Source organism: Macrotis lagotis, chromosome 3 (assembly GCF_037893015.1).
Source record: "Macrotis lagotis isolate mMagLag1 chromosome 3, bilby.v1.9.chrom.fasta, whole genome shotgun sequence".
In the NCBI taxonomy this organism is placed as follows: domain Eukaryota; kingdom Metazoa; phylum Chordata; class Mammalia; order Peramelemorphia; family Peramelidae; genus Macrotis; species Macrotis lagotis.
Genome location: NC_133660.1, coordinates 147,747,532 through 147,760,997, shown reverse-complemented (window position 1 = coordinate 147,760,997; position 13,466 = coordinate 147,747,532). Strand labels below are relative to the sequence as shown.

Sequence of the window (13,466 nt, the reverse complement as noted above, 5' to 3'; positions counted from 1 at the left end):
CTGTAGAGATTCCCCAACAAAGAACAGAGTTTTACATAATAGGCTGTAACATAATACCACCAAAGTTCACTCAATATACATATATATCAACACTCAAGCACCGTTCAAGTTATGAGAGGGAAATGGCTGTACCAGGTCCCTTGTTCACAGAAAATAGTGAAGTAAATTTATACTAGGTTTTTTAATCCCAAATCTGAGAAGATCCAAAGGCAAAAAACTGCCCCCATATACTCTAACAAAGAAGTCAGTAAAAGTGGAGTAGAATGATCTAAGAGCAAAGGTAGAACATACAAAGTCCAAAGCAAGGGATCAAAAAAAATTGACATTTGGAAAATTTAAAGTAAAGGTCTGAACTTGAGCAATGACCTTGCTTTGATATGTTAAGATTAAAAGCCCCAATTCTTTTAAACAAGATTATATTGTATAACTGATGTAACAAATACTTCATTACTATGGAAAACCACCTGTCACTTCTTTTCTCTAAAATAGAAGACAATAAGTTTGAGAATAGTGATAGACACTTTTCATGGAAAAGCCCAGTCAAGAATTCTGTACTTTTATGTTTTAAGGCAAATGATTCTCTCTAATTTATGAAAACAAGCTGATTACAATAAAATTATAAATGAAGACTTGAGAGAATATTCTGGAAAAAGGATGTGAACAAGAAAGGTTATTCTCTGTGTTGTTCAGTAACCAAGGCTGATAGATGTATCCTGAGAGGTGACAAAGACCTCCAAGTGCAAAAGAATATTTGCTACATATTATAGACATCACATAGACAAAGCAGCTCTAACCATCACTGTTTCATAACACAACTGATTTAATCAAAGTCAACCGTAAAATTGAGTCTCCACTTATTCCAGAAAAATCTTTTTACAAAAGAATACATATTGCCTGAAAACAATAATATATTAATTCATCAGTAGTCCTTATGACAGTAGCATGATTAGTTTATAGGATTGTAACTATGTCTGGAAATATAAGCATGAAAGTACTGAAACTAGAGGCTCTCTAAAAGGGAGGATATGGGAAGGATAGTAAATCTGAGGAGTCTACCATATTTTCCCTACCTTTCAATTTTATTTGAATCCTGGGACTGGAATTCTTTCAAAGTCAACTACCTTCAGGTGAATTATCTTCATTCTAAGTAAGAGATAATATTTTACTATTTGCAATATCAGAGAATTCAATCTTGCAACAGTCTGGAAAGTATATCATTTGCATCTTCTCAAGATCAAAATTGATAATCAAGTTCAGTATATTATTTTTTAAAATTTTATTTATTTAAGGCAATGGGGTTAAGGGACTTGCCCAAAGTCACACAGCTAGGTAGTTATTAAGTGTCTGAGGCTGGATTTAAACTCAGGTCCTCCTGACTCCAGGACTGATGTTCTATCCACTCCACCACCTAGCTGCCCCCAGTAAATTATTTTAAGTAAATGTTATGTAGAACATTTAAGCTTTTAATTATAACACATACTTAATAATTGGCTGAATAATAAATATTTCAATAAAAACAAATTTAGTTGTTATTATTAAAAGAATACAATTAACTAAGAACAAATACTATTCCCCTATGCTTTAGCCTTTCCCAGGGCAGCAAAATTTTGTCATAAAGATATCCCATAGGGCAGTGGGAATTCTGCCAAACCTCATAGTCAGAAACCCATAGTCTGAGCTTTTTGTGTCTCAAATGACAAGGAAACCATACCAATATAACAAGCCCAGTCCTCTGGATCAGCTGCATCTTTACAATTACCTTTCTTTTTTGTGAAATTTATTTATTCATTTCCTTCATGAAGATAACTGGGACAACTACAAAATACTATTTTAAAAAAACCCCTGCCATGCAATATAAAAGATGGTAGAGAAGTTGTTGTCATCATAATTCCTATGCCATAACAAACTGTAAACATGAAGAAATATAACAAATATGAAATTATGTTGTTCAAACACCAGAGAAGACAGAAACATTTTCAAGTAATATAAATACTTCTGCATAAACAGTGCAAATTAAGGTAACTAAAACTTCCATTCACCTTAATTTTCCCCAATACAACAGACATAGCCAATGTAAACAACATATTAGCTCTGTGTTCTGAGTTTTTGATTTGGTGGCCTCTACACAGGCCATTAGAAGCTATGGCTCAATACTAACCCTTCACTTCCCACAAGAGTTGAAAAATACTGGTCTTGAACATGCCAGAAATTGGATGCAACTGGAGCAGAAATGAGGCAGGGACAAAAAGTGACAATATAGAGCTCTTTAGAAAGGAAAAGTCTTCTATGCCTAGGGGGCAATTCACTTGTTCATGAACTCTTCTTTCTCTACTCTTTTGAGTAGAATTTATAGATAATAGAGATCTGATGTGGCCCACACATTTACATTTTTAATAAGACTTTAGAGTCTGTGCAAGAAAACAATAACAAAAACAACAAGTTTATGTCCCATGTTAGGAGAATGAGGAATAATAAGAGAGGAGAAAAATTATTGTAAATAGAAAAAAAAGATAAAAGATAAAATGACTAAGATTCTTATTATAAGACTAATTCCAAAACAGATAAAGTCAATAACAAGATTCAATATTCTTTTAAAATCCAAAATACAATGATTTTATTTGTTTATTCTGAAGAAAGCAAACAGAAAAAAACCCAAAGAAAATGAGTAGGAGAAAAATTATAAATTCCATGAAGATTTTGGAAAAACAGCAAGGTACTCCAGGAAAAAAAGACGAAAGGAACTTTTATTTTTCCCACTTAATAGTATTTTTTTTCAATTACATCAAAATATAGTTTTCAACATTCATTTTTATAAGATTTTATAAAAATATCTTTTAAGCTTTATTATTAAAATCCATCATAAAATTGTATATCCCTGCCATTCTATCAACCAGCTGAATATTTATTTATAACATATTTATAACATATATATGGATATATACCACTTAATAGTTTTTATTATTTTCAATTATATGTAAAAATAGTTTTCAACATTTTTTTTGAAAGTCTTTGCTATCCAAATTTTCTCTCTCCTTCCCCTCTCCAAAACATCAAGTAATTGGTAACACATATACCCTATTTATTTTATTATTTCCTTTAAATTCTTGCTTTTGCAAGTAAAAATTTAAAGTAATAATCTACAATAACAGTAAACACTCATATTGTGTTTATGATATCAGCAACAACCCAATATCAAAAAAGGGGAAATTTGAAAATCAAAAATGAACAATAAAAAAACACTGATCCACTTGTATTTATTAATATTATACATAATATAACTATAAATATATCTATACCACAAAAAACTATTCTCCATAGTTGAGAAAATATAACCCCATTTTCATATAAGCTTGGGATGATTTCTTAAAGTATATTCTATGGTGGAAAGTATTGAATATGAGAGGGTAGATGCTATTCCTGAGAATCTGTGAGAGGTAGAAAGACCTCTGAGCCTACAATGTTGTATACCTAAGACTTCTTTGGCTTTCCTAAGACATGCATAGAGTTTTAAAGATAATAAAGGACTTTTGAATAGCAGTTAGAAGATCCCTCTGAACCAATTGACATGTGAAAATCAACCACCTTGACTTCCAGCTGTTGCATCCTTAGACACAAATAGCAGTGACACTCTAAACCCCATGAGATAAAACTCTATCCTTATTTGATATAAGACCTTATATATTTATTTGTCTACTCTAATCTGTATAATTTCAATGCTTTCTCTTTATTGCATTTTTAAAGTGATTTGCAATTGTCCTTTATATTACCAGTACAGGATTGGTAATGATGAATTATTTTGTCTTTCTCTTTAAAGAGATGAGGGAAAAAGATATTTATTCCAGGTCCTTAAGGGACTCTATCTCTATGTTTTCAATATTTGATAGAAAGATATAATTCTAGTCCATTACCCCTCTTGAAAGGGTGAGACAACATTCATTACCCTCTTCATCCCTCACAAAAGGAAAGAAATATATAGTTTCCCTTGGAAGCAGTATCAATCAGATTCCAAATTAGATCTATGGAAAATATAAATATAACAGTTATCTGTCTTGTCTATCTCCATGCCACATGAGGATCAGCCATATAAATGAATATATGGATAATACATCTATTGTATTTGTATAGTTATACACACATCAATACAAAAGTGTCCATATATTATATATGCACAAAAGAACACTCTACCAAACTCCTTTCATGAGACATATGTATTCCTAATTGACATTGAAATAAAGGAAGGCTAAGAGAGAAAAAAATATCATTAATATTGATGTGAATTTAAAATAAAATTCTAGCAAATATATTATAAAAATATTTTCTGAAAGATGTCTTTTTATCTTATATAATGATATTTAATACCATATTGTTATATCCGTTGTGTATAAATTCACAAGTTTAAAACTATTATCCTTTATTACTCATAACAAAAAATTGCTCATAAAATAATTTAAATAAATCATATAAAGATTGGGAAAATATTCTAGTTTCAGTGAAAGTCTATTTTTGTTAGGAAGATATTTGGTTAAAAATGCCATTGTAACTTTTAAGAATAATTCAGTCCAGGCCGGTTAGGTGGCGTAGTGGATAAAGCACCGGCCTTGGAGTCAGAAGTACCTGGGTTCAAATGCGGTCTCAGACACTTAATAATTACCTAGCTGTGTGGCCTTGGGCAAGCCACTTAACCCCATTTGCCTAGCAAAAACCTAAAAAAAAAAATAATTGAGTCCCCCTAACAGCAACATGGGGTTGATGATCAACCTTGATGGACTTGCTCATTCCATCAGTGCAACAACCAGGGACAACTTTGGGCTATTTGCAATGGAGAATACCATAGTATCCAGAGAAAGAATTATGGACTTTGAACAAAGACCAAAGACTATTAACTTCAATGAAGAAAAAAAACCATTATCTCATTATGTAATTTTGCTACCTCTTATACTTTATTTTTCTTCCTTAAGGATATAATTTCTGGATATAATTTCTCTCTCATCTCATTCAACTGAGATCAATGTATACCATGGAAATAATGTGAAGACTAATAGAATGCATTCTGTTGGGGGGGGAGGGAAGAAAGAATGGGGGGAATATTGTAAAACTCAAAATAAAAAAAAAATCTTTCTTAAAAAAGTATAATTCAGTCCAAAGACCTATATTACTTTCAGTAAGTCTTTTAAACTCTATGATCTTCAGTTTCCTCATCTATAAAATGAATGAGTTGAATTTGATGATTTCTAAGTATTATATTACATAACTATCACTAAGGTGCTAATTTGAAAATTTGTATATTATGAACTGAGCTGGAAAAAGATTTTCCTATTTCTCCTGAAATTTATTCAAGTAAAAGCGGGTTAAAAAAAAAACAAGCAAAAACACCATTCTAAATTTAGCAGAGAGGAATAGAAATTTAATTTTAAATTTCATGGTCAAAGTACACTTACCCTTAGGAGATCTATTTTAAGGAGACCCTACTCAATTTTCCACAATTTATCAAGATTCATTTGATACCTATTGCTAACCTTTTACTATTTTTTTTTCTGTAAGGACTGCTTTTCCCATAGATTAGAAGTAAAAGGATCAAATGGACAAAACAACAGACCAGTAAAGTGCTCACTTCGGGTTGCAGCCAATCTAATTAATTTTTCATTCAGTTCTGATGTATTAGAGGACTATCAATTTGGGATTATGTTTACAGAGTTGTATAAGGAGAGGAGACCAGGTCCTTATTTGTCGTCTAGGCTGTCCAAATTAGTCAGTTAAATGATCCCATGGGATATCATAAAGGATATGGAAGGGACCTTGTAAGTATCTTTTCTTTTAATTACAGACCAAACTGTCAACACTTCCTCCAGATCTTGACCTCAATGATTGAAGGACAAAGTCCTGAATTTACAAATGAAGGATTCTTTTACATTATGGACCTCTTTAGCTTAGGGTTCTTTTAGTCAATGTCTTTAGTAAACCATTTTAGTATGTTTGTATGTATACACACACACACACACGCATGCACACACACACACACACACACACATATATATATATATATATATTCTTTTAGAGTTTATGGTCTCAGATTCTTAGTTTGATGAGATTTTAACATGTCCTCTAATTAAATCTTTGTCTGAAATACTTTTATATAATATTTTTCCCCAACTCCCAAAAGGGCATTGTAGCCTCTGACTGCATACTACCAATGATGAGAAATTTATCATTATGGAATGGATAAAATTTTATATTTTATACAGATCTTACTCTTAAGAAGTTATGTTGAAGCAAAATATATTCAGCCCTGTAATTTTTACCCATTGGTGGTTGTACCCCAATAACCAAGTTAAATAAATCAAATCCACTATTTAAAGAAAGCAATATGCCCTCACTAAATCTTTTAGTCTCCATGATGAATGTACCCAAATCTTTCAGCCTAGTAAAAGAGACCATAAATTCTGTATATTAAGTTTCCTGAACAGAGAAGAAAATGCAAATTTTTGTCAGGAAAAGATGATAAAATCCACTCATGAAAAAGCACAATCTTTAAGATCAAAACTGAAAGACACAAACCACTCTGAGGATCATATAGAGAACTGTAAAAGTATTGAAATGACCTATTTTCAGATGAAACAATGACTGCAGTACTGATGGCTACAAGCAGCTAGGTGGTGAAGTGGCTAGACCTATGAGCCTGGAGAAGGAAGAACTGAGTTCATATCCAAATTCAGATTTTTTTAAGTTGTTTTTTTTTGCAAGGCAATGGGGTTAAGTGACTTGCCCAAGGCCACACAGCTAGGTAATTATTAAGTAGCTGAGGCTGGATTTGAACTCAGGTACTCCTGACTCCAGGGCTAGTGCTCTATCCACTGCACCATCTAGCTGTCCCTTGAATTTTTTTTTAAAAGTCACTTATTCTCTGTCTGCCTCAGTTTATTCAACTGTAAAATGAGACCTATGGTATGTAAACAATGTAAATAACAGCCTGCCTTCTGTGGGGGGTAGGGTGAGGGAAGAGAGGTTAGGACAAAAATTGTAAAATTTAAAATAAGTTAATTAAATTTTTTAAAATGAGACCTATGGGACCACCTACCTCCCAGAGTTATTTTGAAGTTCACATGAGATGATATTTGTAACATGCCAGACACAGAGAGAACAATTAGTAAATGTTTGTTTCCTTTCTTCTTCTGTAACTTCTATTGATTGGAAGTTCTCTCATATATAAGCAACCCCTCCTGCCCCCCAAAAAGTTAACTTTCAGTTTCTCTTCATAGCTCTTCAATATTTAAAGAAAGGAACAGTGTTCCAACTTCACCTTCAACTCTCTCTACTAAATGTGAAAAGTTTCTTCAGAGCAGTATCAAAGATCTACATCTGAAAGACATCATAAATACCATCTCATTCAACCATCTCACTTTGCAAATGAAGATTCTGAGATTCAGAATCATAAAGTTTTTGGACAACATTATACAATACATAGCAAAATCATGCTCTGTGAATCCAAGTTCGACCTTCTTCCCACTGTACCATACTATTCCTCAAATAACCATTGTATTTATCGTTATTACCATTGATAGTAAGTAGAAACAAAAAAATAATAGCACTGATTCAAAAAATGCTTAAAGATTTAGAAAGTACTTTCCTCAAAAAATGCCAAGAAATATATTATCCCCATTCTATTGATAAACTAGCAGTCAGAGAAATTCAATTACTAAATTAATGTAAAATAGCTAAATTCCTTGAGCCAGGACTTGAATTCAATACTCTTTCCATATCATCTACCATATTGCCTACCCTCCTCTGCCATGGAAAAGATTGTCATAAACTGTGGCATCTAGAAGGATGCAGTGAAAAAAATGGATTTGAAATCAAAGAAATTATGTGACTTTATTTCCCCATGTAACATTGAGATAATAATTTCACAGCTTATTATCTTTATTTATAAAATAGAACTAGATATGATAAAGATGAGAATAAGGATATTAATGATATAGTAGTGATATAAAAATAATAATAACTATAAGGAAGGTAGATACAATTATTAAGTTCATTCTACAGTTGAGAAAATTGAGACAAAGAGAAATTGCGTGACTTTCACAGTGCTAGTGTCTGGATTTAAACTCAAATCTTCCTGATTCCATGCTTCCATCCTCTATGCTCCCAACTGCCTCTCAAACTTCTTTCAATTTAAAATTTAAAATTTAATTAATTAATTAATTCGATAAATTAATTAATTAATTTAATAAAAATTTAATTAATTAAAATTAAAATTTAAAATTTCTTAAAACCTGAGAAATTTATTGCTAGCTATATTTTGTATGAGAAATGCATGAACTTAAAAAAATTTAAAAAAAGGATTTAAACTGAAGGGTAATACCATCACCCTTGTTTTACCTTGCCTATTTTCCATTGCTTATTTATTAACCTGCATGAGACCCAGAGTATTTTGGCAAGCTTAGGGAATCTCTGGTGTCTCATTCCCAAACACTTATGATGGGAGTTCATGGCTTTACTGAAGATTGCAGATTGACTTTTTTTTTTTTTTTAGGTTTTTGCAAGGCAAACAGAGTTAAGTAGCTTGCCCAAGGCCACACAGCTAGGTAATTCCACCTAGCCCCCCCGCAGATTGACTTTTAAGAATTGCTTATGGGGGCAGCTAGGTGGCACAGTGGATTCAGGAGGACATGAGTTGATAATAATTGCCTAGCTGTGTGACCTTGGCCATGTCACTTAAACCCACTGCCTTAAATAAATAAAAATAAAGATAAAGAATTACTTAAAAGTAAAGAGCACTCCTTAACAATAACTACTAGAAGGATGGAACAGATACTTCTACTAGATATCAATCAGTGATTTCAAAATGCAGAATAAATACCTGAGTTCCAAATTGCTGGTCTTGAAAATAAGACCATCGCCAGAAATTAGACTAGATGTACAATGACTCAGGCAAGTAACATATGAGGTAGTTGAATCAGCTTAAGGGAAAAAATAAAATGTGATATAATTCACATTTATAATTAGTTCATAAAATTCTCTGGGAGGGGAGAGTTTGAGAAGAAGGGCAAAGAGAAAGAATAAGTATCTATTAAATATCTACTGTGGGCTAGTCAATATGCTAAGTACTTCACACACATCTGACCCTCACAGCAACCCTAAGAGGTAGGGGCCATCATTATCTCCAGTTTACTGTTGAAGAAACCGGAGCATAAAGAGATTACTTAACTTGACCAAGGTTACAGGATTAGCAAGTATATGAGGTTAGATTTGAGTTCAGGTCCTTTTGACTCCCAGACTCAGTACTTTATTCACGGCTCCATGCAGCTGCCTCTAGGCATAGCAGTGGATTGTCCTTCACATGTACCTCAAACTTTACTTCTTGTGCATCTTTTAACCTTTAAGTTAAATATAGAAATGGCCTCTTGCTGATACTGAAGTTATAGAACTTTGAAGTGTAGAGGAAAAAGCCATTGATGGAGTAGTTATGGACAGATGACCTCTTGGCCATTGTAATAATAAAAAAAAAATCCAACTGTGTATGTATTTTTTTTCTTTTTTCAGAAACTATATAAACAAATTCTCTTACCCTTTAACAGGAAACAGAATCAGTAGCCTTGCAGGGATGGAGGACTAACAATTTTATCTTTTATATAAATGAAAAATCTATTTAAACTATCTATAAAAGAAGGGGAATGTTTCTGAAATTATGAAAGTGGCCATTTAATCAAATGCTCTACATTAGGAGGGGACATAATACAAAAACATATATTGAATGTGAAAATAATATTTTGACAAGCTGAAACATTTTATTCCTGCCAATACATACATACCTACAAATATAAGTACATATATGAGTGAGTATGTATATGTATTGATATTATATAAATATATATAGATATGTGTATATAGAAAGGGTATGTCTATTAACATACATATAAAGCATTATATGCATCCCATACATGTATTAATGTTTATCTCTATGAATATATGCATATAGATATACATATGTATGTTTATGTGTTTGTATTGTATATTTTACTATTCAAGAAAATAAACATGGTCTAGTGAATTGAGATGTAGAGTGAGGATTTAAGAATTTGAACTAAAACACTAAGAATTCAATGTTCTCCAAGATATCCAATATTGTATTTACTTTTTCAACAGAGAGAGTGAAGTTGAGAGACAAAAGAACAGGGAAACCACTTGTACCCATCTTCATTGAGGAACAGATACTGAGTGCCTCTATAGGCACACCAATGACAGAAGGAGATTTGTCTTTATGCAATGATCCTAAAAATGCAGCATTTCTGCTTCTTCAAAGAAATTTCAGGATTCTTTTCCTTTTCACTGATTCACCTCCAGAAATTGAGCAAGTAACACATAACTTCTATGTGTTTCAGTTTCTCCAGCTGCAAAAACAGAGATAATAACAGGTGTTTTCAGTTCTCCTTGAAATCCACAGACAGAAGATGTTGCATAAGTACAGGGTAGGAACTGAAAATTTGTGAGTAAATATAGTGTTTGTGTACATGTGTGTGGTGCTTATAGTCAAGAGGCCACAGCAATTATAAGACCTGAAAAGCTTGCTTTGTATTTCATATTTTATTCTCTCAAACAATTTTTATTCTCTCAAAGGAAAGAGAGACAAATTATCTACTGACCTGGTACAAGATCAAGCAATCAGTAGGAAATAAGCACCTGGCACCATTGTCCCAGTACTATGGGGTATTTGTTCCCATAGAGAACATTTCAAAAGAAGCTCAGCCTAAGAAACAGAAATCAAATATGAGGTCTTTCTTTAATCTTAGCCAGGTTATTGGGCTGTGTCTCCATGGTGCTTCAACAACCTGTTGAAAAATGAAAAAAAAGAAAAGGAAAATGAGCAATGTATTCATAATTATGATGACATCAAATAATCCTGCTCTTGAGGACTTTGGGGAAAAAAGCAAATTTATTGAACCATTCTCAAAGATGACAGATTGAAGATCAATAAATTGGAAAATAATGATAATCAGTGGGAAAAGACCAGGCAAAGAACTTGAAAGGTAAAGTTTGGCAATAAATGAAACTATTTTGAAAGAATAAATGAAAGATAAAGGTATTGGAAAAGTAGAGGATATGCTAATAACTATTTTGAAATTAAATTATATTTGATAATTTTCAAAGCATTTTTAAATTTAGTCCTCATGACATCACTTTGATATATCAAGAAGCATATAATTATATCCATTTTTACAAGAGGGAGCTGAAATTATCTAGGTTATATTGCTAGTTCTGGACGTGATTTGTAAGATGTACTTCTGACTTAGCAACTGACACATAGGAGGGACTTAATAAATATTTCATAAATGGGTATTGATTGTTTGATTGAGCTAACTAGTTAATAACTCATCTTATGCAGAATTCAATCATGTCAGCTCACTCTTAGATTAGGGGGTTTGCATGCCAAAATAACAGTGAGAAAACAGTGTTATCCCTCCTATTCTGATCCTTAAAGAGATCAAAAGTGGGAGGGGGGAGTTATCAAAGTTGTGGATCAAAATAAAATACTTCTTCTACCTTTGAGATTAAAGAATAGAACACAGTGAATAACTTGAATGGATTAAAGACCTACACTTGTCTGGATTAGTGGAAAGGATCTTATGTATTATGGAACTGTCCTGAAAGAGATAACTAACAAAATGTTCCTGATCATTCTATGTAACATTTGTCTTTGCTCTGCCATAATTACATCACAAGAATTCAAAACAATGTGATGGCAAACTTCTTAATTACTTTTGATAAAATAAAGGTGCAAATGGCACACTGATGGTAGTCTAATGGTATGTTGTCTCTCCTCAACTTCTCATAGTTCTCACATTTCATCTTTTCCGGTTAAACATTTCCTTGATAATACCATTATATTCTTCTTAATATTTCATCTATATGTTATAGTCTTATTAATTCTTTGGAGATTTTAAAGTTCATGTCTTATTTACATACTGCAACATTGGTACACTGTTGATATTATACCCCTTGAGGAGTAATAACTAAAGATAGATTCATAAACCAGCAGTTTCCATTGGTTCTGTGACAAGAGGCAAATGTAATCTCAATGTGGATAGAGCTAGGGCTATTTGAGAATAAGCTAGGAACAAGGCAACTGAAGTACTAGAATTTAGACTCTGGATAAAATTGACCTGAATTAAATTCCTTCCTTAGATAGTAGTTTACAACAGGATATTAATTTGACCTTCCTCCTCCTCCTTTTTCTACTATTATTCTTCCAGTTCATTCTTTTTTTGCTTAAGGCTCTGGGGTTAACTGACTTGCTTAAGATCACAAAGCTAAGTAAATATTAAGAGTTTGAGGCTGTCTGAGGTACCACCTCACACCTCTCAGACTGGCCAATATGACCAGAAAAGATTAATGATCATTGTTGGAAGGGTTGTGGGAAATCTGGGACACTATTACACTGTTGGTGGAGCTGTGAACTCATCCAACCTTTCTGGAGAGCAATTTGGAACTACTTCCAAAGGGCAACAAAAATGTGCATACCCTTTGATCCAGCAACACTCTACTTGGTCTACACCCTGAAGAGATGATGAAAAGGGTAAAAACATCACTTGGACAAAAAAATATTCAAAGCAACCCTATTTGTGGTGGCAAAGAATTGGAAATTAATAAATGTCCTTCAATAGGGGAATGGCTTAGTAAACTGTGGTATATGTATGTCATGGAACACTATTGTTCTATTAGAAACCAGGAGGGATGGAAATTCAGGGAAGCCTGGAGGGATTTGCATGAACTGTTGCTGAGTGAGATGAGCAGAAGCAGAAAACCACTGTAAACCCCAAAAGCAACGTGGGGGTGATGATCAACCTTGATGAACTCACTTATTCCATCAGTGTAACAATCAGGGACAATTTGGGGCTGTCTGCAATGGAGAATACCATCTGTATCCAGAGAAAGAACCGTGGAGTTTGGACAAAGACCAAGGACTATTAACTTTAATTTAGGGGGTTAAAACTGATATCTTATTGTCTGATCTTGCTATCTCTTATACTTTATGTTTCTTCCTTAAGGTTATGATTTCTCTCTCATCCCATTCAATTTGGATCAGTGTATACCATGGAAACAATGTAAAGGCTAGCAAATTGCCTTCTGTGGAGCGTGAGGGGGGGAAGTAAGATTAGGGGAAAAATTGTAAAACTCAAAATAAATAAAATCTTCAAGTACATGTAAAAAATAAATAAATAAGAAACTCCCAGCACCAAAGCAAAATGTCAGCTCTTCCACAATTCATAATTTTGGATAGCTGTCTGGAGTCACTGAGCAGTTAAGCCACTTTGGTCCACATCTAGTTGGTGGTTCACAGTTGATATTCTATTTGTTGGCATCTGGTGCTCTATCCAATGTACCACCTAGCTGCCCTCCAGTTCACTCTTGTTCTTAGATCTTGGTAGCCTATCAGAGTCCATTTTTCTTATTCCTTGCCCTTGGAATGA

At 33.0% G+C, this 13,466-nt stretch overlaps 1 long non-coding RNA gene across 1 annotated transcript in view; it reads right to left on the bottom strand.

The window, feature by feature from the left end:
• Positions 1-10,048: 10,048 nt before the first annotated feature.
• Positions 10,049-13,466, bottom strand: part of LOC141516278 (uncharacterized) — an 89,335-nt gene continuing 85,917 nt past the window's right edge. The window contains exons 3-4 of the long non-coding RNA XR_012476656.1: positions 10,641-10,826; positions 10,049-10,388 (exon numbers count right to left, since the gene is read on the bottom strand). This is a non-coding gene — a long non-coding RNA (uncharacterized LOC141516278). The remainder of the gene's footprint in view (positions 10,389-10,640; positions 10,827-13,466) is intronic.